General features: G+C 50.3%; 1 protein-coding gene across 2 annotated transcripts in view; it reads right to left on the bottom strand.

Moving 5' to 3' along the window:
- Positions 1 to 22681, bottom strand: part of Cad88C (cadherin 88C) — a 176444-nt gene extending 153763 nt beyond the window's left edge. For both annotated transcript variants that reach the window (XM_084588982.1, XM_084588981.1), the window contains exon 1: positions 22376 to 22681. The gene's annotated coding sequence lies outside the window, so the exon portion shown is untranslated. The remainder of the gene's footprint in view (positions 1 to 22375) is intronic.
- Positions 22682 to 25710: the final 3029 nt, after the last annotated feature.

Here is a 25710-nt window from a genome sequence, read left to right on the forward strand (position 1 = left end):
GATGCTGAACGGGGGGGGGGGGGGGGGGGGGGGTGAAGCACCCAAGACGGACCCTGCAGCTATCCACAAAAGGTGTCATGGAGATGCAAGGGAATTCACTTGTCCACGCACTGCATGCGTTTTCCTTGGGCACAAATACGACTTATTCCAGCCAAAATCGTTACAGCGCCAAGAGTAAAGTCATGAACGACTTTAACACCAGTTCGCTATGCAGGGCAGTACACGCGGCGAATGACGCCCGCCAGATATTTCTGACCGGTGGTGACACGCAGGGGCGACGTACTGCAACAGTTGGCAGGGATTATCTCTTAGCACAGTGAGAGTTTCATGGCTGGTCACGATATAACCGCAGTTCTCTGTGTTGAGGCGAATACGAACGAACATTCAGTTGGGCTTTAGAACAGTCTCAGATTGAGCCATCTACTCCAGCGTCCCTCACTGCTCACGGCGATGACAAAGAGGGCACCAGCTCCAAGGGCTCTCATCGCGGAAATGACGAACGGATACGCCAGGGAGAATCTCCAAGGACGCAGGACACGCAAACCTTCGTTCTCATGGCGGCCGGAAGCGCGGAAGGCGCACACCTGGTGAGCCGGACTCGTGCATCGGGCTGAGACGGGCTCGACCGGCCGCCGGTTGAGGAGACGGCCTTGGGGCCGGCGCCGATCATTTCCGGTCCGGCTGCTGCCACCACCAAGCATGCGCGTGCGGCCCAATTGCAACACAATGCACTCCGCTCGGGAACCGATGTGCCGCGTCGAACAGAATGATCTACGGGGAGCACGACAAAAGGCTTCAACTCGGGACGGAGCAACCTGGATTGTTATCGCGCTGCAGCCGCGCGTACATGTGTGTGTGCGTGCGTGCGCGCGTGCGTACAAAGACACAAGAGCCGAACTGCAAGTGTGAGAGCGCCGCGCCGCTGGCGCGCCCTTGTTGTGAGGCTGTTGCATAAAACAAGACGTGGCTCGAAGATCTTGACCCCTTGGGCGCCCCTCCCCGATGTCGCTCCTGGGAGCGTGAAAATAAACCTTAGCTTGCGAGAGTGTTCGAGGATAATGACTATAAACCCTTTCAATGGCCGTCTTCTTCGAAGCACGCTAGCGGCTCAAACTTGCGGGGTCTTATCAAGGCGAAGAGCAGAACTAGCTGAAGATATCGCAATATGCTTGTCACAGCTCTTAATGTAATCGCGATTTGTTTTTACTTCCTCTAAGCGCAAACACTCTATTCGCCTATGTAGCATGGTTATAGAAACTATGACAGCGGCCGCATTAAGAACTCTACGTCCAAAGGCTGGCCGCAGCAGATCCCCTTAAGTGAGCTTCTCCTACAGCCTTAGCGCTAAGCGCCGGTCTATTGGCCAGTTATAAGAAGGCACAATCGATGGTGTGACCCATTGGATAAAATGCCGGCATTAGATCTGTGCTCCATGGGCATCAGCAGGCAAGCAAATTCACCAACTGAGATTTACTTCGATGTGCACAAGCATATAATCCTTTTTAACTGCCTTCCCATAGCAGAGTATCCTAGTTGAGGGTGCACTATGCGCTACGAGTAGCTTTCCGATAATACTACTACTATTAATAATAATAATAATAAAAAAGCAGGTTAACGTTGAGAGGTCATCATCCTCTCTTCGAATGCTTGAAAGCCGTTTCAGAGAGTGAGGCAGGGTGGTTTTTTCATGCAAGAGTCATATCTCTCGAGCGCAAAGCGTGTTTCCACCAGCGCGGTCTACACGAAGCCGCAGGAAAAAAAAAAAAAAAAAAAAAAAAAAAAAAAAGAAAAGAAAAAGAAAGAAGGAAGAGAAAAACCTGGCGTTGGCCGGTTCTCTCCCTGAGCAGCGCGGTGGCGGCGCGACTGAACAAACGGCGCGCGCATGCCGCGGCCTGTGCAATTATTGCCGTCGCAGTCACCGCCGCTCCAATCGTCATGGGAACAATGCCTGAGCAAACAACACCAATCGACCGGCCCGTGGACCGACTGGTTCACTCCCTGGTCGCGCGTACGCAGCACGCGATCGCCACCCCCTGCCTCCCCGAACTGCCACGACAAGCACAATTCAAGGCAGGGAGAACGGCGGCCACCCGAGATGGAGCTGCGTAGCGGAGAACCTATTGTCTGCGGCCGCTGATCAACGCCGTCGCCGTGTCCCAGTCCTGTCACAACGTGACTTCATAAGCCACTCCGAGAATATAGAGAGGCAGCAGTAAAGGAAAATAAAATAGAAACGTAGTCCCAGGGGCGAAAATAACGACACGACAGGCGTTTCGAGGGGAAGGCGAGAGCTCGCGCGGCTGCCGGAATTAGTACGGGGCTGCCGCCGTGGCCCTCCCTCGTCGTGGATTACAACCTTCGCGATATGTCGCGGTTGTCGACGAAACGCTGCACGGACGAGTGCAGCTTCTACGCTCTCTGTAGCGAGAAGGATATCGCCGAGGCGGAGCTCAGAGTTAGCTGGAACGGTGAAAGTACGTCAGCCTGGCTGGCGCGTCCTCGCGTTCCAAAGGTTCCGCGGTGGACATGCGAGCCTCGTCCGACGCAATTGGGTGATGTCAAGAGTCCATGTAGACTAAATAGTGAAAACATATGTTCCGCAGCACTATACGGACACAAACAAACCATGGATACTGATCGCCGCACTGTATTCGCGCTTTCAGTTCGCTCACTGCCAAGGTGCAACATTACACGTTGTAGGTTTAGTGGCTGAATTTTCACCTACGAATGACTCACTTGCATAGCAAGAGAAAAATGATCACAGTTTCAGAGTTATCCAGGACTCTGTTTCCAGCAATCGAGAGCACGGACAATTGGGTTATCACGATGGGCCGGCATGCTGTCCAGCAACAACTTGCCACGCCAAGTGCAGTTATTCTTACACGGAAGTTATAGGGTATCAAAGAACAATCAAGCAAACAAACAAACAAACTGTATAAGCTGGTGTCAGGTGTAAGAGTTAAAAAGCGTAAGCAATGCCAGAAAGAGGTCGCAGTTAGTGAAGTCAGTGACGCAAAAAGCATATGAAGGCTTCCTCTGCAACCCTTGTTTAATGCTACTTATGACTCCCATTTTATAGCAAAAACATTCCCGCGCACACGCGCGCACGGAGGCAGACACAAGCGAAGAAGTCAGTACGAGGACGTTGTTTCCACTGTAATGCGTAAATTAAGCGAATCCCAGCAAAATGGCACAAATGTTCTAGTCGGAAATGCCGTGAGAATTCCGTGCGCATCTAACCGATTCTTGCTCTGACGCCCAGGCGCACGGGAAAATAAAGAAAACGTGCACGAGAGAAGCGCCTCAACCGAAAACCAAACGAAGAGCCAGTGAGAGTCTCGCGAACAATGCGCCGACGCGAACGCTCTTTACGAGGTCGATGCAAGAGCAACTCTGATGATACGTGGAGTGACCCGCAGTGCCACAGATGAGCGCAGGAGGATGAGGAAGTGGGGAGGAAGAGAGTATGTCGAAAGCCGGCGGATCTGGATGAATGAACGCACTTCCGCCTTTGTTCGGGAACAGATCGGCGATCACGTGCGCGCGCCTGCGCGCCCGCGCTAGTTATCGTCGCACCGCTGGCGACGGGCTAGCATCTGCCGCCCGCCGCGTGACTCGATTGGAACGGTGACCGATCGGAATTACACGAGGAAGCCCACCCGCTTGTCCAACGCACTGCTGCCGCCACCCCTCGCTGCTTCCCGCTCCTCGTGCTTGTTCTCCTCTTCCATTCCCTCCCCACATGGCCGTACGCGGCGGAGTGGACCGCGGGACCGAGGCTCGAAATTGCGATCTGACGTGCTTCAAGGCGCCGCCCATCGCAGCGTTGTGCGTATGTACGCGCTGCCCTCCGTGGCAGAGGAAAACAAACCAAAGCCGCATCGTGAACTGTGTCAAGGGAAAATATACGCACGGACGCTGACAGCCCAGCAGCCGGCCTACGCGGGTTGGCCGCTCAAGGGTGTATATACTACTATACTACGCAGCAAATGTGTACTCTGATGCGCGGCTCCTGAGAGGAAGTGCCGCAGGCACAGAACGAGACTTGGCAAAGGCGGGCCTGATGGCGCGATATATATCCACGGTGCATCGCTCCTAGGCCGCCTTTCGCTACGTAGATGGCCTTTGTGTCGACATTACGAATGGGCAGCATGCACAAAATGGCCAATCCCGAGCTCAGCATGTACTACGTCGCATTTCTTCACGAAACTTTTCCCATTCTCGGGGGTATACTGGTAGTGAGCCGTTGAAAAAGCAGGGTTTGTGGACACCCGCACGTATATAGGCGGCACCGGAGAAATAAGAATATGTTAATATTACGGTTGGAGAGGGCGCAAGCGGGCGACCGTAAGAGGCAGGAAAAGACTCTAGCCCGGAATTCTCAAACTTGGCTTTTGTTCAGGAATCTCGGGTATTCTATCAGCAGTAATATATGAAGAGTTGATCCATTTTTGCTTCGTACTGGGGAAAAGTTTTGGGTAGAAAGTAAGAAAGTGTACATCTGGGGTGGCCAAATATTGCCTTTAAAGAGACAGCGTTAAAAGCTCCGTTCTCTTGAAAATCCGGCGTTGTCGGTGTTGTGAGCGGAAAATCACGGACATGTCTCTGCACGGCAGGTGCTAGTTGGTAGGTGACATGGCTGGGGAGGTGAGTGGTCACGAGACTATACATGACATGGCCGGGTTGGCAGGAGCTCCCAACTCGTCTTTCACATAATGCGTTCTCTTATGACTGTATACGCTAATTAATAAGTGTCGGATAACAGAGGCACAAAATAAGAGAGTAGTAACTAATACCTCTGTCACACGAGCAGATTTAATGTCATTCGAATTGAATGTCATTCGATGCATCGAATGTCATTCGGATTCTTTCGGTGCTACACGGTAAAATATAATGTCATTCGCAAATGGTGGCAATTACGATCAGCTATAAAAAAATACTGCACTTAAGGAACATGAGTGCGCATAAAAGGCGTGTGAAATCACTTTGTAACATTTTAAAGCTTATCAAAACATTTCTGTACAATAATTCAAGCGAAAAACATTACTTTTAGCTGTGCTGTAGCACTTTAGCCATAAAAATGCAAGCTAAGTATCAAGTCACCCACAAATTCGATAAATGCAAACAAACAATATGGCTGAATACAGCGCACCGCGGATATACAGTGCGGAGACGCACGGAGACACGTAGAGCATATAATTTTACACCTAAATTAACTGGTTTTAAAACAAAACTCTAGAAATATAATTTTTTTATTTCTCTGTGCGCAGAATATGTTGTTGCGTTACTTGTTTCTGCTGCGTATCTGGTGTCAAGAGCACACATTCGGTTCGCAATGGAATGCGAATGAGTTCCCCAAACTCATTCGATGAAGAATGTCATTCGAACCTAATGACATTAAATTTTCTCGTGTAGCAAGGGAATAATGACATTAGATGCTAATAATGTCATTCGATACGAATGACATTAAATTGCTCGCACGCACAAGAAAGAGGATCCGCAAGGGGCGCTGACAAACGCGCTGTCGCAAGTGTCTGCCATTTTTTTTTTTTTTTTATTGACGTGGTTATAGAAACTTTCGTTTCCAGCAAATACGATCTCACTTCTCTTTACGAAGTGCGAACGTGCTGATGTGACAGTAAACCCGTTGCACAGTTGGCAGGGCAAGCAGTTTTCAACAATGACCAGACTCATCAGTTTGTGCAGGCATGGCCAAGCTGCAGATGAAACAGCCGAAAGTGACCGAGCGTGACATGGAAGTTGGTCGGAGTTCAATGAGCGCCGAAACTGCATGCGGTGCTCATTGAACTCCGACGACTCCGAGGAAGAGGGCGCACAGCGAGTCTCGGCATACGGCGCCAAGAAACAGCCTCTTCACAAATGTTTGCCAAGTCTCTACAGACGTTCAATGGTCTCCTATCGGCCTTGAGATGAATGTTGACGCGATACTTCTTGAGAGAAATAGGGCTGATGCCCTCCATTGTTCAAGAGCCAGGCTTGCAATGCAGGCGCTTTGAAGCCCATAACAGAAAAAACATGCACCCCCCCCCCCCCCCCCCCCCCCCCCCCGGCGTTCCTTCCTTGCCTTGATAAACAAAATTTAAAAAAAAAATTAATTGAAGAGACTTAAGCTCCACCCTTACACACGACAGCATTAGTAGCTCTCGTCCAGGGATGCAGATCATCGTTCGCGTACATGCACTTTGCTACTCGCTCAATCACTAAGCTCTCAAGTGGGGTTTCTATTATCCCACACATACTTATTACCGTACAGTCATAAGCTACGACACTATATAAAAGACAACGCGATGTAGGTATCTATACAGCTTCACTTTAACCAAGTCTTACCGACGTGCCTGTGCAGCCTAAATGTAGCTTGATTATGTCTTGCTCACCGCCCCAGGGCCCTGGAAGGTTCGATTTCCATCTCACCCGCCCATCTGAAAATGGGAGCCCGAGGTGGCAGCTCCTGCCATGTCATATGGTCTCGTGACGTCGCGTATTTGCCTATTAGCTACTCAGTATACGCGGCAACGTCACTTGTGAAACTGCCAGAGACATGCCCGCGATTCCTCGCTCCTAACAACACCTTTCGAAAAAATTAGTTGTGGTTTAGCTCTGGTTAACCCTGCTGAATTGCGAAAGCAACGGCGGAAGCTTCTTTTGCCTGCTACATTGTTCCCCTATCACGTCTTATCAGTGTAAGGTGCTACATTATTGGGGACACTTAGACTCATCCTTTAAGGGTATGACGCGAGAGCGTAAGATACCACCAAACATATAAAGTCACGCTTCAACCAAGCCGTATGGACGTGCCAGCTGTCGTAGGGGTAACAAGAATGCAAACGGTTCTGGCAGGCTGGTTCTGATATCACCATTCCATATGGAAGGTGCGACCCGAGTTGGTAGCTCCTGCCCGTGGCATAGGGGCAACGTGAATTCAAATCTCATGGCAGGCTGACTTTTTTTTTTATGAGGAGACCGTAGCTACGCCTCTTCACAGCATAGCTGCGGCCACCCGAGGTCTCGCTTTGGCTATTGTGGTATTGCTTTCGCAATAACAGGATGTTTTTCTCTACCACCGTCAGGTATGCCAGGCCTGCTAGAGATGACACATGCCGCACGGACGGTCGCCGCCGCGTCGCGATCCTTCGGTTTACAAACAGTCGAGAAAAGCAAGGGATGGAAAGCGAGCGGAGGGCATCGTATTTAGCACATACGACACCTGTGCCGACCAGTGCCCTATCAGCGCGCGCAGCGTGGGACCTAGTTGGGGTGGTGGATGAGGGGGTGGAGCGGACCCCATTCCAGAGGACGGCGCGGTCACGCTTTTGCTTTCCCGCTGGAAAACGTGAAAGAGCAGCCAACACACGACAGAGCACGACTCCATTTGCTCCGGCGTCGACTTACACTCGCGACGGCAGAGGAGCGAGCTCTTTTTAGAGCAGCGGTTCGCTCCAAGCGTCACCGCGTCGAGCTGCGCAAACATTAACGCTCCGAGAACACACCCTGTATACCCCTCAACTGCAGCGCACACTCGCACGAAGGGCGTGGCACTCTCCAGAGCATGAGCGCTTCTTAGTTCGGTGAAAACCAACTGTGCGAACTGGTCGTCAGCTTGTATACCTCTGGTCACCGCGTACTTTTGCTATGCGCATACCTCTGACCGCCATGATTCGGCGTACAAATCCTGCTCCTATATTCTAACAACGGTAGTGAGTTGGCAAAAAACTTCTGCTCGAAGCAGTTGAGAAAACAATAAAAACAACGGCTGTAGTTACGGTGCATATCACTGTTCATGCAAATAAATAAATAAATAAATAAATAAATGAATAAATAAATAAATAAATAAATAAATAAATAAATAAATAAATAAATAAATAAATAAAGACAGAAAGAAAGAAAGAAAGACAGGAATCGCTTAGTTTTTGAAATGTTTACTATTTTGCCGTGACTTACCAGAGCGGGCAGTGATCGCGTCCTCGCGGCGCTGCTCGCATCTATATTTGGCTTACGTGCCCACTTACAGTAGCAGACCGCGCGGGCCCGAATCGGGAAAGGCGAGTGCACTTTTTTCTCGATCACTCGCCGCTCACCTGCTGCGCGCAGAAGCATACGAACCGCGCCCAGCTAATGGAGAGTGCTTGTCGCATCTCCCCGTTCACACGAGCGAGCCGAGGCGAACCACGCGCTTTGGCCGAGTTTGCGAAAGAGCTCAGGAACCTCTTGGGAGCAGCGCGCACAAAAAGATCGACGAGGAGAGAACCGGCGGATTTTCTCTTTCATCATTTTCACCCCTCCTCCGTATCACTGCTGCCTTTGCCGCACAGCAAGGAGGAGAGACACCCCCATGGGAAAGGAGGACAGAACGCCTCCGAAAAGGAGGCCCTCGCAAACAGCATCGTGGGAACTGGGGGAACCGATTAAACGCAGCAATTCTTTCGCCTATCTTCTTTTGCTGGATTATTTGCCTCTGCCGCGTTTTGTCGGTCGGGATGACGTGATGACGGTGGCCGCCAGATGAGCTGCGCAGCGGGACAGAATGTGATTCTTGAAGGGGCGCCCGTCCGAGCGAATGGCAGCGAAGGAAGCGCTCTGGCTGTGGTGCCGCGTTGACATCGAGGTACCCTAGGCAGCGCAGAATGCGGATTTCGCGGAAGCCGACGACAAGCAGTGGAAAGTCGACCGCTGTGCAGCCAGACCGTTGCAGCCCTCCCTCCCCTTTTTTCCCCAGATGTGGTCACGCTGCTTTGTTTCCGCGTTGGCAAGCGTGAAACGACGTCCCCGCGGACCGCTGGTCGCTGCGCTTTTCGCCTCACCGACGCCGCTCGTCTCTTGCACCTCGTTGTGGCCGAATCGCTAAGCCGTGCCCGGAGTTCTTTTCCTTTATTTGTTTCTTCTCCCTGAAGGACCTAGCCCAAGCAAATCGCGCTGTCGGCTTTGTTGATGTTTGTCGAGTGCGCGCCCGCTGGTCTGCCTCATGTTCAAGGTTGCGTCGTCAGCCCGTTGCCCGAAGGGGTCCAGAGAGGAGACCGCCAATGAAGAGCTCGCCTCCAAGTCAAGCTACTTTAATTTCCATGCAAGCATGTTCCCATTTATGCTAATGTCTCCCGCTAATGGGGATTAGTATAATATATTTTCCATTTTAAACGCACGATTGAAAATTCGCGCTCTGAGTTAATTTAACCAATTCTGGGCCTGCTGATTCTGTAAAAGAGAGAAGGGCTAGCTTCTTGACTTCTCGAGAAAGCAATTTTGTGTAAAAAATATTGTCACGTGTTCCTGTCCAACACAACCGTTTATAAACCAAACGGCATCAACAGGTGGCACAATTATTTGCAGCACCGTATCTCTAGGTCACAAGGATATAATTACTTTAGCAGATTATCCTTGTGCAGGCGCGCATTCATCATAGTCCTACTATGACCCAACCTCCCATGGGCCCGTCGCTAACACGCTCCTGCGCGCAACCACTCGACGCCCGCGCTTCCGACTTTCAACTCTCCACGGACGCGGATGACCACTGAGAGGAACGCGCCTACATGAGTCACCTATCTACGCGCTGCAAAAACATCAAGGTGCGAGCGACTCCGACGTTACCGTATAAAAGCAGTGCCGCATTAAGTATATGCTTAATGCGGAACCGCTTTTGTGCAGTAACGTGGGAGTCTATAAACTAGGGTTGTAAACTGCAGAGTTTCGCTGCTTGTTACCCCTTGTATACGACAGGACTTTGCGTATATGGTGCCTGCCATTTTCGCCTTTGAGATTTTACGCAATGCCGGTTTGCAGGGGCCGAAGTGAAGGACCGCCGGCGTGCTCTTTTTTGTTGTCGCAGGCGATGTATCATTACAGTTACTTCCCAGCTGCAGCTATCGAGTCCTGACCTGCTCCATTTATATCTTACTTGCATATACAATTCGTGCTACCTGCCTAGAATTTCAGTGCATAATGCACAAGCCAGAAGGCGAATGTGTCGTCTGAGGAGAACAAGCCGCAAGGTAAACAAGCAAGACGCATTCCCGCTTTTAAGAAGCCGCGACGCTGTTTCAAGCATCACTAAACTACTAACCGAAGAACATAATCGGCGCGCGATGTTGTCGCCGGACGTATGTTGCACGCGCCGCCGTCGAGTATGGTCGAAAAGAGACGCGCGCAACGGGCGCGAGCAGCACGCGGAGAGAGAAAGCGGACACAGCCTGTCACGGCGCGGCGCGCCCGACTAGCGCTGCTGAATTTCGCAGCTTAAGGAAGTGCGCGCTGCAGTCGCGCAGGCAAACTTGAGGTTGGGTTCCCTCCTTCGTTCATATCTTTCTCTCGCTGTTTTTCTAAACCCCCCTCCTTTGGGGGACTTGTATCGTTCTTTTGCCGCCACGTCCCAGTCCAGACGATTTGCGGTGGGTCGACCGCGCTTACGACAGCTCTGTTACCGACCAGGTCGTCCGCTAGCGCTACACTCGTTCCGAAACTCCTTGTTTGGTGCAGCGGCGCGGCGGAGCAAAACACGGGTTACCGCGTTAGCTCAGAAGTGGCATAACCATCGGTCGCTGCAGTTAAACGCGCTCGTCGCCGCTCTGCAGTCTCGCGGTCAAGGCCAGCCCGCTAACTGTGCACCCTCCAAGTATATAGGAGCATCCTTACGCAACGAGCGTTCGCGGTCGTCATTCGTCGCGCCCGCGGCAAGACGCAGATCGCTGTAGAAACATTAGCCCGGTCGCGAGAGTCGCCAGAAGAGATCGTTTGACAAAAAGACAATGTTGTCACCGTTTCGCAACGCTTGCCTCAGGCAAGGCGCCCCGCGGTACCGCCGCTGATTGAGCTGCTGGTTGTCGTTGCTACTCGTACGTCCGACCCATCTCCGGGGTGCTTTCGTCTCTCCATCGTCGACTGTTTGCGTCTCTTGAAGAGCGTTTGTGTATTAACTCTATGCGTCGAGGTGCTAGCTCTCTCTCTTTCTCTCTCTCTCTCTCTCTCTCTCTCTCTTTCTTTCTCGCCCGAGAGGTCACTCGCTGTCGGTTCCCTTCGAACTGCCGACCACCAATACGGGACCGCACTCATTGCGCTATCATCGCCGCGTTGTGCCAGCTGTTTACGAAGAAAAGAGCGGCAGCTACACGTGCCCAACATTTCTAATCAGACCCTTGTCGCTTTTATTGGTGCCTCATCGCCATTAACCACCTAATATTACCGAGTCACAGGAGCCATTTTGCACCGCACAAAAAAAAAAAAAAAAAAAAAAGAAGGAAGCTAGGATATATAGAGAGTATAACGACTGATCCAGAGTCCTCCACTACGGCGTCTCTCATAGCCTGAGTCGCTTTGGGACGTTAAACCCCACAAACCAAACCAAAAGGACTGAAATTTATTTCTGGGAGCTCTGTTGAACTCACCAAGACAAACAACAAGGCTGCCCGGAGATATTTTCACGGTGTCGTTTCGGCGTTTCCGAGTAAAAAGTCACAATTAAGTTGCTTTATTTTTCTTTTGCTCCCTCTCTCATGACAATGCCAGTCTCGAACCTAGTACAATATCCGTCTCGGAGCAGTCTCAGCTTTGTCTGAAGTCGACGACAATGCATTGTGTAATCCGTTTTTGCGTGAATTTGGAAAATCTGTACAGTTTTCAAGATTCACGTAAATAACGGCCGAATGGGACGCGTTGAGAAGAGATGTCCATGAGTCGCGGCTTCAGCTTTTCGCTGTACTCTGTCCCCGTATTCGACAATTTGAATGTCAGCAACGTTGTGTGCCCCCGGATTTCTGCGCTAATAAAGGTATAAGGTATTGGTTGCTTGGCGCGCAAGTGAAATGCGCGTGAGCGCAGTGGAGCACAATGAGGCGCGCACCTGACTGTTGACGAAGAGCATTGACACATAGCTCACGCCGTGAACGCCGATGTCACTGCTTACTAGCAGTGTCGGAGGCAACGCCACATTATGACTCGATTACTGACCGCGGACAGGAAAATAAACTTCAGGGCGAATGCTGTGCAGCCAACCGCGTACATGAGAGAGGGAGTATAAAACCGTCACACAAATGAACAAATAAGAAACCGAAGAATGTGCGCCACTTGAGAGATTGTTTCAAACGCCTGTTGTAAACTATACCTGTAGTAGGACACAATTAAAAAAAAAAAAAGAGAGAGAGAACACAGCGGTTGGTAACTCTTTACCATAGTACGCTGCGTGATTGTTGCTCTGTCAAAAGGGAAACAATGCCAGTTTTTGATATTTTACTACACCAAATAAGCCAGACGTCATAAAAATCTTTGAGCTTATAATTTGGTCTGGTGGTTAGCTTTTTATTTAGGTAACAAGAAAACCTTTAGCAGCAGACTGTTTTCTCTCACGGGAGATTTCTGTGTGGCGATTGCTGCACACCTGAGTTTGATCAGACTATAGCAAAGAGAAATACACACTGCTTCCTCAATGTGTAGTAGACCTCGAACCCTCTTCTACGAATTGCCGTAAGAAATTAACTTGGTAAAATATTCCGGCACGTGGAACATGAAACAATACCGGTGGCTCCAATAAACTCAAGAGGCTCCAAAAACACTCACTCTGTGGGATATTCAAATATTTTTTTTTTTTTTGCTTCGTTTGCACTCCGCCTTAACCCCTCATTACGTTCCCCTCACTTTTCTTCACTCTCAAGCTCTACGCCGGCACCTAGAGTCGTGAACTTGGACAGAGTTACGTCACGACTTTTACTCGCGCAGGAGAATTACTACAAAAATGCCGTGCATAGAGTTTCTCTTTGTATCGCTACAACCTTCATGCTTCTTTCTCCTTCACTCCCCGGTACCACACTCGCCTAGGTAATCAGCGAATTTCGCCCCAACCACACGCATCGGGGCGGTAAGCGCTCTGTCCGGTAGAAAAACGAAAAAGAAACGTCGGGCGCAACTTGGACTGAAATGGTCCCCTCCACGGCGCCCCGTGCAGGCAGGCCGAAGGCTCTCTGGGGTGGGGCAGCTGACCCAAGGTGCGCGCCTTTCCTTCCGAAGGGGGCCGCGCGCTCGGCGGCAGCTGCCCGTCGTGTCTGGCGGCGGGAAGCAGCCGTCGCTGAATGAAGAATCGGCCTCCCAGTCGCACGGCCGGCGCGCGTGGTGCGCGACGTGGAGAGGCCGCGCAGAAGCACGGTAATTATTCCGCCGTGCACCCCGCAGCACCGAGTTCCTCACGACGCCGCTTTCGCCCACTCCGCGACTAGGGTCGCCATACTTGGGCGCCGCGCGCACCAAAGTCATGTGCGACAAGCCAATCGGGGAGCTTTCAGGCAACTCGGTTAGAGTGCGTGACCTTTGAGCGTGACGTTGCCCCAGTATGCACGAGAGTTTAAGAACCGACTATAGGGGGTATTCACTGATGCGCTGTGCGCGGTGCATTGTGGGTAATTGAGGCACAGTCGGCCATTTTTGTGTCCACGGAACGAACAGGGCGAACGTGCGTATCAAGTGCTGTCGTGCGGTTCTACAAGCAGGGGCACCCGCAGCTATATGTTGTTTATTGAGCTATCATAGACTGTAATAGACGCGTGCACAGTGTGAACAACGGAAGCTGAAGAGCTGTGCGAAAGACCTCGGCATTTTAAGGTTCCGGAAGTACACACGAACAACTCCACCCGAACGTGACACTTCCCCGAGATGCGACGCCACGTATGGCTGGCACGGCACAACCGCACAATTATCATGGAATATGAGAAATGTGTGTCAAAATGGGCTGGACTGGAATCTTCCGGATGTGGCCTAGCAGCCAGCTCTTGTCACTATCTGTGCACGACTGTTCTTCACGCACTCGGAAGACACATTCCCGGTAAAAGAGCAGCGCGGCAATGTCGCTTGCAGTCATGCGCATGCATTCAGTGCGCCGCCAACACCTCCTCGTCGTGTTTTGTTGAAATAAAATCCTTCAAAGAGGACTCGCTAAACTTTGTGTTGCCGTACTTGCCTCATTCGATCAGAAGAAGTTGGATGTTCGCATCGTCTGTGTCGGCTGCTAATCAAAGCAGACCGCATGCAGATTCGGCGAAGGAACGTAGGCGGGCAGAGTTGTTTTGCAGAAGGTTTGAAGAACTTTATAAACAAATTTATCTCTAATAAATCAAGTTTAGCTTGGCCAAAACTGCGCTGTATTTCAAGAGTTTTGTTGCAAAAGGTTATTTCGAGCCCGCAAGGCAACGAGGTGGCGCTACCGGTGTCATCGCTGTGGCGTGTGGCAGCGGTTTCTTTTGCTTCCTTACCGCCACAGACGATGCAAACATCCGATTTCTTCTGATCGATTGAGGCAAGTACACCAAACAAGTTTTGTATAAAAGATACTGACTACCAAACGCCATTCCTATGCAGAATATCAGCTACAAAGTCTCAGCGATTTAGTTGGTATAAACGTTGGACGGCACGCACGTAATTGCACAAAGAACGAGTTCGTCTGCTTCAACCGCGGCTTTTAACCCAGCCGCTTGTAACGTAGTTGCATTCTTCGAGTGGTCGGTAGTCTTTCGATTGGTTTCTTGTGATGAAGCTCGTCTGTAGGACAAGGAATTCATGAATGTCGCACATATTTATGCGTGGGCACAGGCCGACGCTTACCGTGCCGTTGCACATATCGACTGCACACGGGTTGGTACCAAAGTTTTGTTTCGTACAGGTCTCTGTCCGCATCGCGCACACTTCGCCGATAAATCGAACTGTCACTCATGATACCGATTGAGTTTTCATAACAACGGTGCTGGCATGAGGCAGAGTGACAGAGCAAACGGACGCGCACGAACAGCTAACCTAACCGCCGCCCCGTACTAGTACTAGTCAAAACAGGACGCAAAGATGGCGTCGGCTGCATACTGACGTCAGCTGTGACGTCATGTGAATACCTCCTATACTTGCTGAGTGCGCGAACTTGAAAACGCGGATCTGACGAGTATGCATCAACGGCTGCTTTGCGTTTTGCGGGCGCAGGCAATGGAGCTGGAGAAGTCGAATGAGACGAGCAACCTTTTTGCCCCTGTCATGACTGCTCAGAAGCGCCAGACGACACCTTTGCAAACAGAAAACGCCGGCCGCTGTTTCGCTGACGCAAGGCTTGGAAGCAAATGATGAGAACGGCCGTGGAATAGCGTCAGCGGTACAACATCGGCATCTGCGCTCTTGGTGGCCTTCTGCTGCTGCGATGCCTACTGGAAGCACAATAAAGAAACTAGCGTGACCTAAAAAAATTCGTCCTGTTCAACTCGCTTAGAAGAGAGCTGCTCGCACTTTCGATTCCAAAAGAAAAGAGTTAACAAAATAGGAATGTTAGGAAAACAGAGGTGAAATGCGCAAATTCTTGTTCTCGCGAGCTGGCATCAAACTCGACCTTACTGGCTTACATTATAGTACATTTTCTTTGGGAGAGTTGGAGAAAAAAAATATGATTTCGAAAACAGACCATTTTTACCTCTCGTGAAGATAAAACAAAAGAGGAAAAACATTCCAAGCATGAATTCAAGCTCTGTACTTGGATAAGGTAAGTGGCACCAGTTGTCGCTATATCTGCTGATGAAAATTTTAGGACTTTAAATTGTGAGCTAAGAAACAGAAGCTCCTCAGCAATGCGTTAGAAAACAGTCGCAGATAGTGTTTATAGAGACTTGGTATACCGGAAAATATATATATATATATATATATATATATATATATATATGTGTGTGTGTGTGTGTGTGTGTGTGTGTGTGTGTGTGTGTGTGTGTGTGTGTGTGTGTGTGTGTGTGTGTGTGTGTGTGTGTGTGTGTGTGTGTGTGTGTGTGTGTGTGTGTGTGTGTGTGTGTGTGTGTGTGTGTGTGTGTTTCTAACGTATAGAGGATATTCCTCAGCCGCTCTGCCGATGCCGACACCCGTCGCACCTGTCGCACACTTATCAAAGCTACAGCCTTAAGCGAGGCTCAGAAATAAGCTGCAAATAACTTTTCATAAGAACTACTCTCGAAATAACAGCATGGAAGAGAATGCTGAACAACTGCACGACGGTTGACCCTACACAGATCCGAGCTGAAAACCGTACATGCGCATCATTGCCGTAGACCCATCTTCTGTTGGTGCTGACGCCTGAAATCCTTTGTACGCCCGCGAAGAGAAAGGCCACGAGGCTCTGAATACACATGCGACCTTCCAGAGCGTCAGTGCCACGCCCATGTGCCTTGGAAGGGTTCCGCCCGCACCGTGGCCCGCTGCACGGCGAACAGACGAGAGGGCAAGCGGCGACGGACTGCGTGCTCCACAGCTTGACGGCCGCCGCTGGAGCGAAATGGTCTCGAGGCGGGTTGTCCACGCCGGGAGACTGACCGGCAGGCCAGGTTCGAGGCTGCCCGACTTGATTCGGCCGTCGTGGCTCTCCTCGCCTCTTCCGGGTCGTCCCGCCGCCACCAGCACAACCACGCGCGGCACGCCCGTGTATACTGCGATTGCTCCTCCCAGGTCCGCCGCCGGCAGTTCCAGTAGCACCCCGTGGGCACCTCTCCTCGCTGTGCGGTTGCGGCACCAAGGAGCGGTGAGCGCTCGTTGGGCACGCACTCCGGTTCAGAAGTTGTTCAGCAAACATGCGCAGTCATTTGGAAAGCATCGCTCTGCTTTTCCAGCGCGAAAGCTATTCACTCTGAAAATGGACAGGTCACAATATTTCCTTCCGACGCAGTTGAGGCGAAGGGTTTTTGGGGTGAAAGATTGAGTGGGGTCAGAGCCACTCTTTACCTTCTCCCCCTCACCCCCTCCCCGATGCCTGCTGGTTCCATGCCCTTCAAGCGCGCCTCGGCTATTGGACGGACCTCACAATTGACCATAGATCATGCAGTTTACAAAAGCTCATCCGATTATACGCAAACAAAACTCGTATCGTGGGAAAAAAGTCGGTCACGAGGATCTTCGCGGAAGTCTTGGACGATTCGTTCCCGCTCAGGACAGTCATAGGACGCTGCAAATACCCCCGCGGACATGCGGCGCACCCATCTGCCGGCAGTCTCCGCGAGACCTAGAACTGTCAGGACGACTTCGCTATCGGGCCGAAGCAGTAGTGCACGGCTGTCACGAGGACGTGACATGTGCGCGCCTCGACTCTCGGCGACGCGGTCGCACGCGCGTGCCGCTTGAACGGAGGCAGATGCGGCTCTGCAGCGCCACCCGTTTTGCAGCACTTTCCCAGCGCTTCGGCGCTCCTACTGCTGTGTGGTACCTGCCTGCCCACGCAGTGGGGTCCGTGTAACGACGCACACCGGCGCTTTCTCACCTGTTCGAGCGTAACATTTCTTCCCAACAGGCGCACGCGAACACGAATCGGAAGAGCTCTCGACCGGCCATCGGATAGCGAAGACACGGCAGCTGAACTGCACCAGAGGGAAGGCAGTGCACGGGATTCGGCGCTCCGCGTGCCCTCAGCGGCATTTAATTGAAAATTGAGAGCGCATTCATTTGAAAAATGTTTCTCCAACCTATAGACGAATTCGTTTAAGCACTGCAGAAGAGGAGGCTGACTGCAAGTAAGGAGAAGACGAACCTTGAGGATATTTCGTACACATGCAAAGAGTTGTGCGCAAGCCAATGCAGTACCTAGAGCGCAATGAAAGCCTGATGGAGCTAAGTCAGGGCTCCTCGTGACATTTGGAAAGGTTCAAAAGGCGACGTTTCCAACGCCGGTGCACAGAGCGCTAGGCAAGTGCAGCGACTGGTCTACCATTCGCTCGCTGAGCATGGGTGGAGCCTCCCGATAAGCTTCGTTTCCATAATTCCACTCAGCACGGCTGGAGCTGGCTGAACGAAAAAAAAAAACACCCGATGCCACCTCTTCGTGACACAAGGCGGTCTTGCGTCGGCGTATAACTACCCTCGTCTTGTTTCGGTCCTCTTTATTATACGGGCCGTTCGCGATGCCTTGCTTCTTTGACGAGTGTACAACGACGCATCGATGACGACTCGGAAACGCACGAGACAAAAGGGCAGTTAGGCGCGTCGTTGTAACGTCTTCGTTCTCCTCTTCGGCCTGGCTACCACTGCACGCAAGAGCGTGGCGGAGAGCTGGGAATTTCACACGCGGATGGTCAGGCCGCGCGCAAGGCCGCCCAGCTCGGAGTAGGCGCCCGATGCGATCGGGCCGCTCTGGACGCGCATAATTGGTTGCCTCCCGTCTGGACACCGTGCTGCGAAGAGGCCGATAAATCACCTCGACTGCGCTCAGTCGGCCCTTGGTGCGGGTGCGCCAAAAAGAACCCAGCGCGGACTGGTTCTTCTTCGCGCGCACAGCGTGCGACGCCTCGCCTTTTTTTTTTTTTTTTCTACTCACCTTCTATCGCCGCTTCTCGCTCTTATTATTCCCACGCTTCTCCCTGGAAAAAGAAACGTCCTCCGCTCGGGGTGGTGCCTCATCGAGAATGTATGGCAGTAATCTGACCTTAAGCAAATCTTCGATGGCGGCCGACACCCAGTCCCCTTTCGCGCACACAGTGTATGCGCGCCTCTTATCGAAAACCGACGGAATCTCCGTCGTCGGATATTAACCGGCTGCAGCTGCTGAACACTGGACCACAGGAACACGCCACGCATGCGTGATGAATAGGGTTACGGTTCATGCTAGCTGAGAGTCTCCAGCGTAAGGAAGTAAAGGAAAGATGCGCCTTTCCTTCCCACACCCAAGCGTGTGCACAAGGCAGAGACGATCTGAGCCTTCTTGTTTCTGTTAACGCCGAATAACCATGCAACTTTGTGCATTTTATTAGCCTTGTGAGCGTTTTTTATGAGGCATAAATAACCTTAGTCAAACTGTCACGTTAGCATATCTGACAAGAAATTTCAGGTCTGAATGCATTGTAAAAAAAAAAAAAAAAAATGGCTTGACGGTGCCATTGAATTGCAAATACGTAAGAGGAATGCTACTTGCAGAGTGACACTGGCACCGCTGTCTGCGTGGGAACGACTGGAGTAATAATCAACAAACATGTTAGTTTACTGACAAAGCACGGTAGGCGGAAAGGCTGACCAAAAAGTTGTTATTGCTATGCATGCGTGCACTTTAACTCAATAACACACCACCAGCTTTGAGGGCTCTTATTCAGGAAATACTCATTTTCAGAAGACAAATCAGCTGTTTACTTGCTGGAAGTGGGTTGGTTACAACATTCAAAACCTGGGCCGGCTTGCACGATAAAGTCCGAGCTAAGTCCAGACTTAAATGGTGTCTTTAGAAAGACCAAGCTTATTTAAGACGGCTCGTGTTCCGAACGTCGAACGCTTCGGGTTCATATTCACAAGAGTGGCTTTCCAGAACGGCCTCAGCAACCACGTGGGGCATTTTTCCTCGTAACACAATCTTAAGCCGCAAAAAGCAATGGCACGGATTTTACACAACGCAAAATTGACGGAATGTGTACATCTTACAGCAGGGACAGTGCCAGCGCATCCCTGTATTTCCCTAATTTCTCTACTTAGACACCTGGCGTCCTTGTGTCTTAACCAAGACAGCACTAGAGTCGTAATCATACAAGCGACTTATCCAAGTCAGGAATGAAGCCCAGTCTTGACTCCAGTCTTAAGCGGCCATGCTAGTGGCCTATTCTTTAGACTCCAGTTAAGTCTGGACTTAGCTAAGACAGTCTTGAGATTGTTTTGTGCAAGCGGGCCCTGGTGAAAGTAATGCATAGAAAGGTGGTAAGAAATCGTGGGAACACGTACGCTTAGTCTTTAAGGTTATGACGCGATAGCGTATAGGCGACCACCCTGACTCGGTATTGAAGAGCACTGTAAGGTTGTTTTTTATTCCACCTTCTAACCTCAAATGAGCAACCAGAGTTGGTAGCTCTTCCCAACTTCCCGGTATCACGTGGTCTCGTTAAGTCGCACAAGCCGTCGAAGAATCAGTGCCTGGCCTTGCCAAAGCCATTCCCGTGATTTTTCGCTCTCAACGACGACGCCGGATTTTCTGACTATCCAGATCGCGCGTTAAGTAATACACGAAGAAAGCGCCTATAATCAGTACAGGTTGCCCCCACAATGACCTAGCTGGCTCTCTTGCAACTTAGGTATTTGCGATCGTGAAATACCACTCACTTTAATTATGCATTCCAAAAGCAAAATAAAGGGACGATGTTGTCACAACCACCATTATTCTCACCCATACAAGCCCCAACTCCGGCGACACCCCAACGAATATGAATGCCACGTCATTTTACTCGGAAGAACTTGCATCCACTCCAATCTTATTCTAAAACAGAACTGAAGGACATTTACAACCTCCAGCCTTCGTCCACAGGGAACTCAATACTGGATTTTCATTCGAGAATATGTGTGCTCGTAGAGCCCCGTAAACTTCGGTATGCGCGGTCGTGAAACATGTCGCATCGCGTGTTAAGGGCGTATGCAGATTATGCAGAGCGTGCTATATGTTTTCAAAGCGTTATTTAATCTTTTTGTTTTCAATACTGCAAAATATTCACGAGGCCCTTGCGGGTGGCGTATCTTGATAACGTTGCCCAGTTTTCCTGAAGCGAGTGGCTCACGCGACGCCTGAAGCGAGTCGCGTGTGGACACGCACACTTCCATCGTGCCTCTAAATGTAAATTACGTAGTTATGCATTTGAGTTCTTCACGAATATGGAGTCTACATGTGCGTCAGCCCGGGAAATGATTTCTTTCGTGTCGTCGTGGGCCCTGAAAAATGCAAGAATTTCGATCCACTTCTTAGTGCGCGAAGCTCCGACTAAATGTGTTTGACAATGTACACGGGCAAATCTTTTCCCGGCGGTTGTCAGATTCCCGGCTCTCACATGCGCTAAGCTCGAGGTTTTGAGGTAGCTAACGCATTTGCAAGGTAGCACGCTTCTGTGACAAAATAGAGAACGAGGAAGTGAAACAGAGAACGGAACTTGGAAACCATCCTCTGCGTAGAAACGAAGAGCTGCCATGAACGACACTTACGTTTTGTTTCCTCCACTGAATGAGAGCGTTGCGCAATGGAATTGTATTCTTGCCTCGCTACAGCGATTCATCATATATATATATATATATATATATATATATATATATATATATATATATATATATATATATATATATATATATATATATATATATATATAATAAAGTCTGACACCTTTGCTAAATCCTTTAACTCTGGCATCCACCGCGTCTTGTGGGCTAAACAAAGGGCATCAAGCAGTGAGTCTCGATGATGCCCACAATTTCGGATATCGCGAGGAAGTGGCCACTTCCTCCCCTTTTTTGTACAGTCTAAAACGAGGATTTTGCGTGAAAACGCAAAAGCATCGCTCTAGACTGACGCAGCACGAAAGTTTTAACACATGTATTCTTCTACTGCGACCACATCACATCCCTCCGCGGTCCTCGTTCTGGGTACTTACCTTTCCGGAGTTTACATATCTAACCATGCGTTCTCCTGAACGTTCACAATTGGTCTATTCGTGGGATTAATATGAGATATTATCATCCACTACATTAGAGGCTGCTGTAGTACCTTCACTGCGCTCGTAACTGCCCGGTAATTGACGCGACACTGGAGGCTACAAGTATAATGCGTTACCCACGGATTCGTTAATAAAGCACCCCCTCTAGCTCGTCATGCACAGCATATGTTTGTACAATATGTCGTAATGGCGAGTTGTGAGGATGTTCCATAATGGCCAATTTGGATACTTCCTAGCTGGTGCGGCTTTTCTTTCTCCTTTGCGCCATGTTCCAATGGCCGACGCGCGCGCGCATAGAGCTCCCCAGTAGAGCTATGTGGACACAGGTTTGGTTTTCTTGGAAATAATATGGGCTGCTGGCTAATGTCACCTTCCAGAACAAAAACAAAGGCTTTCATGAATGCACCAACCACATTGGGAGGTGCAAGTTTGGCGTAGAATTGCTCTATCAACCCGGCTGTACATTAAGTATTCAATTCACGGCTTCAGAGAGCCAGGTATAGCTTTCTTTCTTTTCTTTTTTTTAATATATCATCGTGATCAGATTCGTAGAAAACCGAAATTAGGTTCTTGTTTTTCTGCGGACCAGAGCGTTTTGCTTGTCTGTTTCGGTCATATTGTTTTGCGACGTGGATTCGTCTACATTCTGAGGCAAGCTCGTTCAGAGGCACCAAGAACGCCGCCGCGATATTTTTCGCTTTCTCGAGTTGTCCAGCTCTGCCAGGGCCCCCTTGGGCGTACAAAAAATAAACCTGAACTAGTGAACGCCGTCTGGCACGACAGTGGTGGGGGAAAGCGCCCCGGAGCGCATATCCGGCGCTGACTCCCTGGTTGATGTCACGGGACGTTGACTTTTTTCTTTCTTCCTCTCTTTTCACCACGCGCGAGCACCCGGGGCACGAACGCAGCGACGACCCCAAACAGCGCACAAGACTCACCGAGAACATGAGGTGCCGCATGGGCAGATCCGACGTGGGCGACATCTCACGACGTGGCCCCGGGGGCATCCAGAAGCGAGCAGAGGCGACGCGCTATCCACGGGCACGCATCACACGGGCGGCAAACAACTGGGAACGAGCAGACGACGACGACGTACCCGAAAAAGAGGAGCAGACCGGCCCGCTGCAACGCTGCCACTGACAATGGTAGGCCGGTCCACGGCTGCTATCTGCGACGAGGGCCCGTCGGAGAGGAGGACCGAGAGAGGGGCCCGCAAGGGAGGAAGAGCCCGTTCGCCTCCTCTTCATTCTTTTTTTATTTTTTTTTCGCCAAGAATTAGTTTTTATTTCGGCGCCGCTGCTTTGCGTAGCTTTTGCGCGTGTGAGTCCGGGACAGCGGCAGCAGCTTCAGCCGACCGCCGCTCCCCCCTCCCCCCTCCGTGAACTCACCTGGTGGGAAAGGTGGTCTCGTCAGCGAGGAGGGAGAGAGCACATCTGCTCTCCCGAGAGAGGAGGGAGGGCAGCGAACGCGTTTACGGCGAGGGCAGAGTGTACTCGGTCGTCGTCGTCGTTGATTTGGCGAGGGCAGCTGGCCTGCGCGTAGGGAAGGGTACACGCGAAGCGCTCGGAAGATTAAGAGTGAGGAGACATGTTGGGGAGTAGCCGCAACCAGTACAAAGGCCGCGAGGATGCAGCGCCATCCCGGGAACGCCACACAAGCGAGAAAAAAAAAAAAAAAAGTGTAGTTTTTGGTAACCTTGGCGGATTGGATGCAAAAATAATACCAGTAGTAGGTGCACCGTTGTGAACGGAGAAGTCTGGGAAGAAGAAGTGGTACCCTCACTGGTGATGTTGGTTAAATTTTTAACACATGTAAAATGGCGATTGAACCTCGGTAAAAATTTCCAATCAACGGCTTCAAAAACATGCATCTTGGGCAGAAAATTTTGCGCTCACTTCATTTTCGCCTTATAAATTATCTTGCTCTGAACATTTGGAGATGTTGACGGAGGTGGAAAACTATTTCCGTATACTCGGCACAAATACCGGCCCCTTCAGGAACTACGCAAAGGTTTTTTCTCAAGCAAAATGACCGAAGGCGGGGGGGGGGGGGGGGGGGGGGGGGGGGGGGGGTATAAAATTTGTGACTGACATATATGATGTCTCTGTGGCTTGTCCCAGTTATTTGCAGTTGTCCGATAATACCACGCCCTGCCTTACCTTTGCTTTATCATCGGGCAACGGTCACATTATCTATGATAGCCACACAATGCTTCGCGCACAATGATGTTAGTTTGTTTCAACGACCATCAAACAATAAAAATTTATTCAGAGGTCCGCAAAGACATCTAGTATTAGACAGCTTTAGAATAAGATCACAGCGGATAGGTCGATCCTAACCACACTCAGCCACTCTTTTCGCCGTGCCATCGTAGCAATGCCCCGTTATTCTTCTATCCCCATAAACGAAAAGGGTCCCCATATAGCGAGGTTAGGAAGTTTAGGAGAGATCCAACCGGGTAGGGGGACAGGGCGACCACATGCAGGCGCTGAATGCTGCGATGGATCGCCGAAGGGTACCGCAATTACTCTGAGCATGCGTACTCGTGCCCCGCTATTCCTTTATTCCCCCATAACCTATTGGGTCCCTCTATTCTAATGAGTAGAACATCTTGGGCTAGTTTTGTGCAAGTGCACCACGTACGGGGCACACTTGCACAAAGAAACATCTTCAGTCCCGAGCCCTGTTTTGTGCGTGTTCTCACGAACAGCTTTCTTGGGCATCACTTTTAATTGTGAGGCAGATTGGCAATAATGCTGTTACGAACATATTGCTACGTGGCGACAAGCAAGAAGACGACACAACATGGCCACAGGATGAACGATGATTTAATGGCTGACCTAGCGCGAGTGCTCCTTTCGCGCCGCTGCCGATCTTCTCCTTCGTAACAATATGATGGTAATGGTCTAGCCTTCCAAAGCATAGCAAACTCTTGCTTTTAAGGATTGTATGCGCTCGCACCGAGTGAGAAGTGAAGACTGCAATAAAAAAAAAAACAAAAAAACAACGGGCTGCGTTTTCGGCAATGAATACAAGAAAATTGCAAGTGCCTCAACAGAAGATTGCAATATTGATTGGTGTGGTACAATATCTTACGTTATGCGAAAACACTGCGCCCATAGACAACTTCCGGGTGGAACAATCGCTGATCCAGAATTCCTGGATATACGTTTTTCAGCAGCTTTACCATGTTTGAAGAAGAGTTCTTTCGGTAGTAAATATCTGGTGACGGAAGAGTTGTTATTCCGTACCTTTTGACATTGTCCGACCTGCGACTGTATAACTATGGGCGGCATTATATGTATTATTCTGTGCACGATATCAAGCAAAGAAATTCTACAACCACCGCACCCGTGTGTGAAATTCAGCCCTCCTTATTCCTTACTACATGGCGACCTTGAAGGCTTAAAACTGGAGTAGGCGACTTCATACTTGAAACAGGGCCCATGGAGCACGTGCTCTGCTGCGGGCTACTCCAACGCTCCGTACACACAAACATGCAAAAGGGTACTCTGTTGACGTAGTCAGCACATGATGAACGCCAAAGGTAAACAGGACGAATGAAGCAGACGAACACAGCCCTGTGTCTGTCTATTCCCTTCGTTCTGCTTCCTTTGAGCTGTGCCTATACCATTACAGACTCCGCTTATTATTGCTATTATTAGACTCCGTATCTTCCATTCCATTTTCCTTCTCTTCTTTTTCAATCAATGCACAGCATCCACCACCTTCGGGAAAGAAAAATGCACATCGATGGAATGCAACTTAAGTCATTACTCATTCGTAACATTTGGAGCTACGGCTTCTGACTGCAGGAAGACTGCGACAAAGGATACTCACTGCATGACCACAACGCTCAAAAGTCGACATAAAATTGGGGGGGGAAGGAGGGGGACATGTAGACATGCTGAAAAATTACAGTCCTTGCAGAATGACACGATGAAGGAAGGAGGAGAAATTGGCAGTTTAATCGCGAAATGCTCGCAAAAAGTACAAACTTTTAGAACGAGTGCCACCATCACACCAGTACGCTGCGTCAAGGGCGTGCATATCTGAACTATTACATAAGTATAACACATGTTTTTTCAGCATGCCAATTGAACTCTATAATTGTTGAACGTGGAGGGCACCCTGGTTAGGGAAGAATTCCCTTGATTCTATGGGTGAATGGTGAATCCTGTTTTCCAGTCGAGCCATGACTGAAAGAATGATAGCGGGGCGTCACCGTGCATGTAATACCGGTTTTCACTGGGCGAACAGGAGCACTTTTAGC

This window comes from Amblyomma maculatum, chromosome 1 (assembly GCF_055883805.1).
Source record: "Amblyomma maculatum isolate TAMU_Amacu chromosome 1, ASM5588380v1, whole genome shotgun sequence".
Lineage (NCBI taxonomy): Eukaryota > Metazoa > Arthropoda > Arachnida > Ixodida > Ixodidae > Amblyomma > Amblyomma maculatum.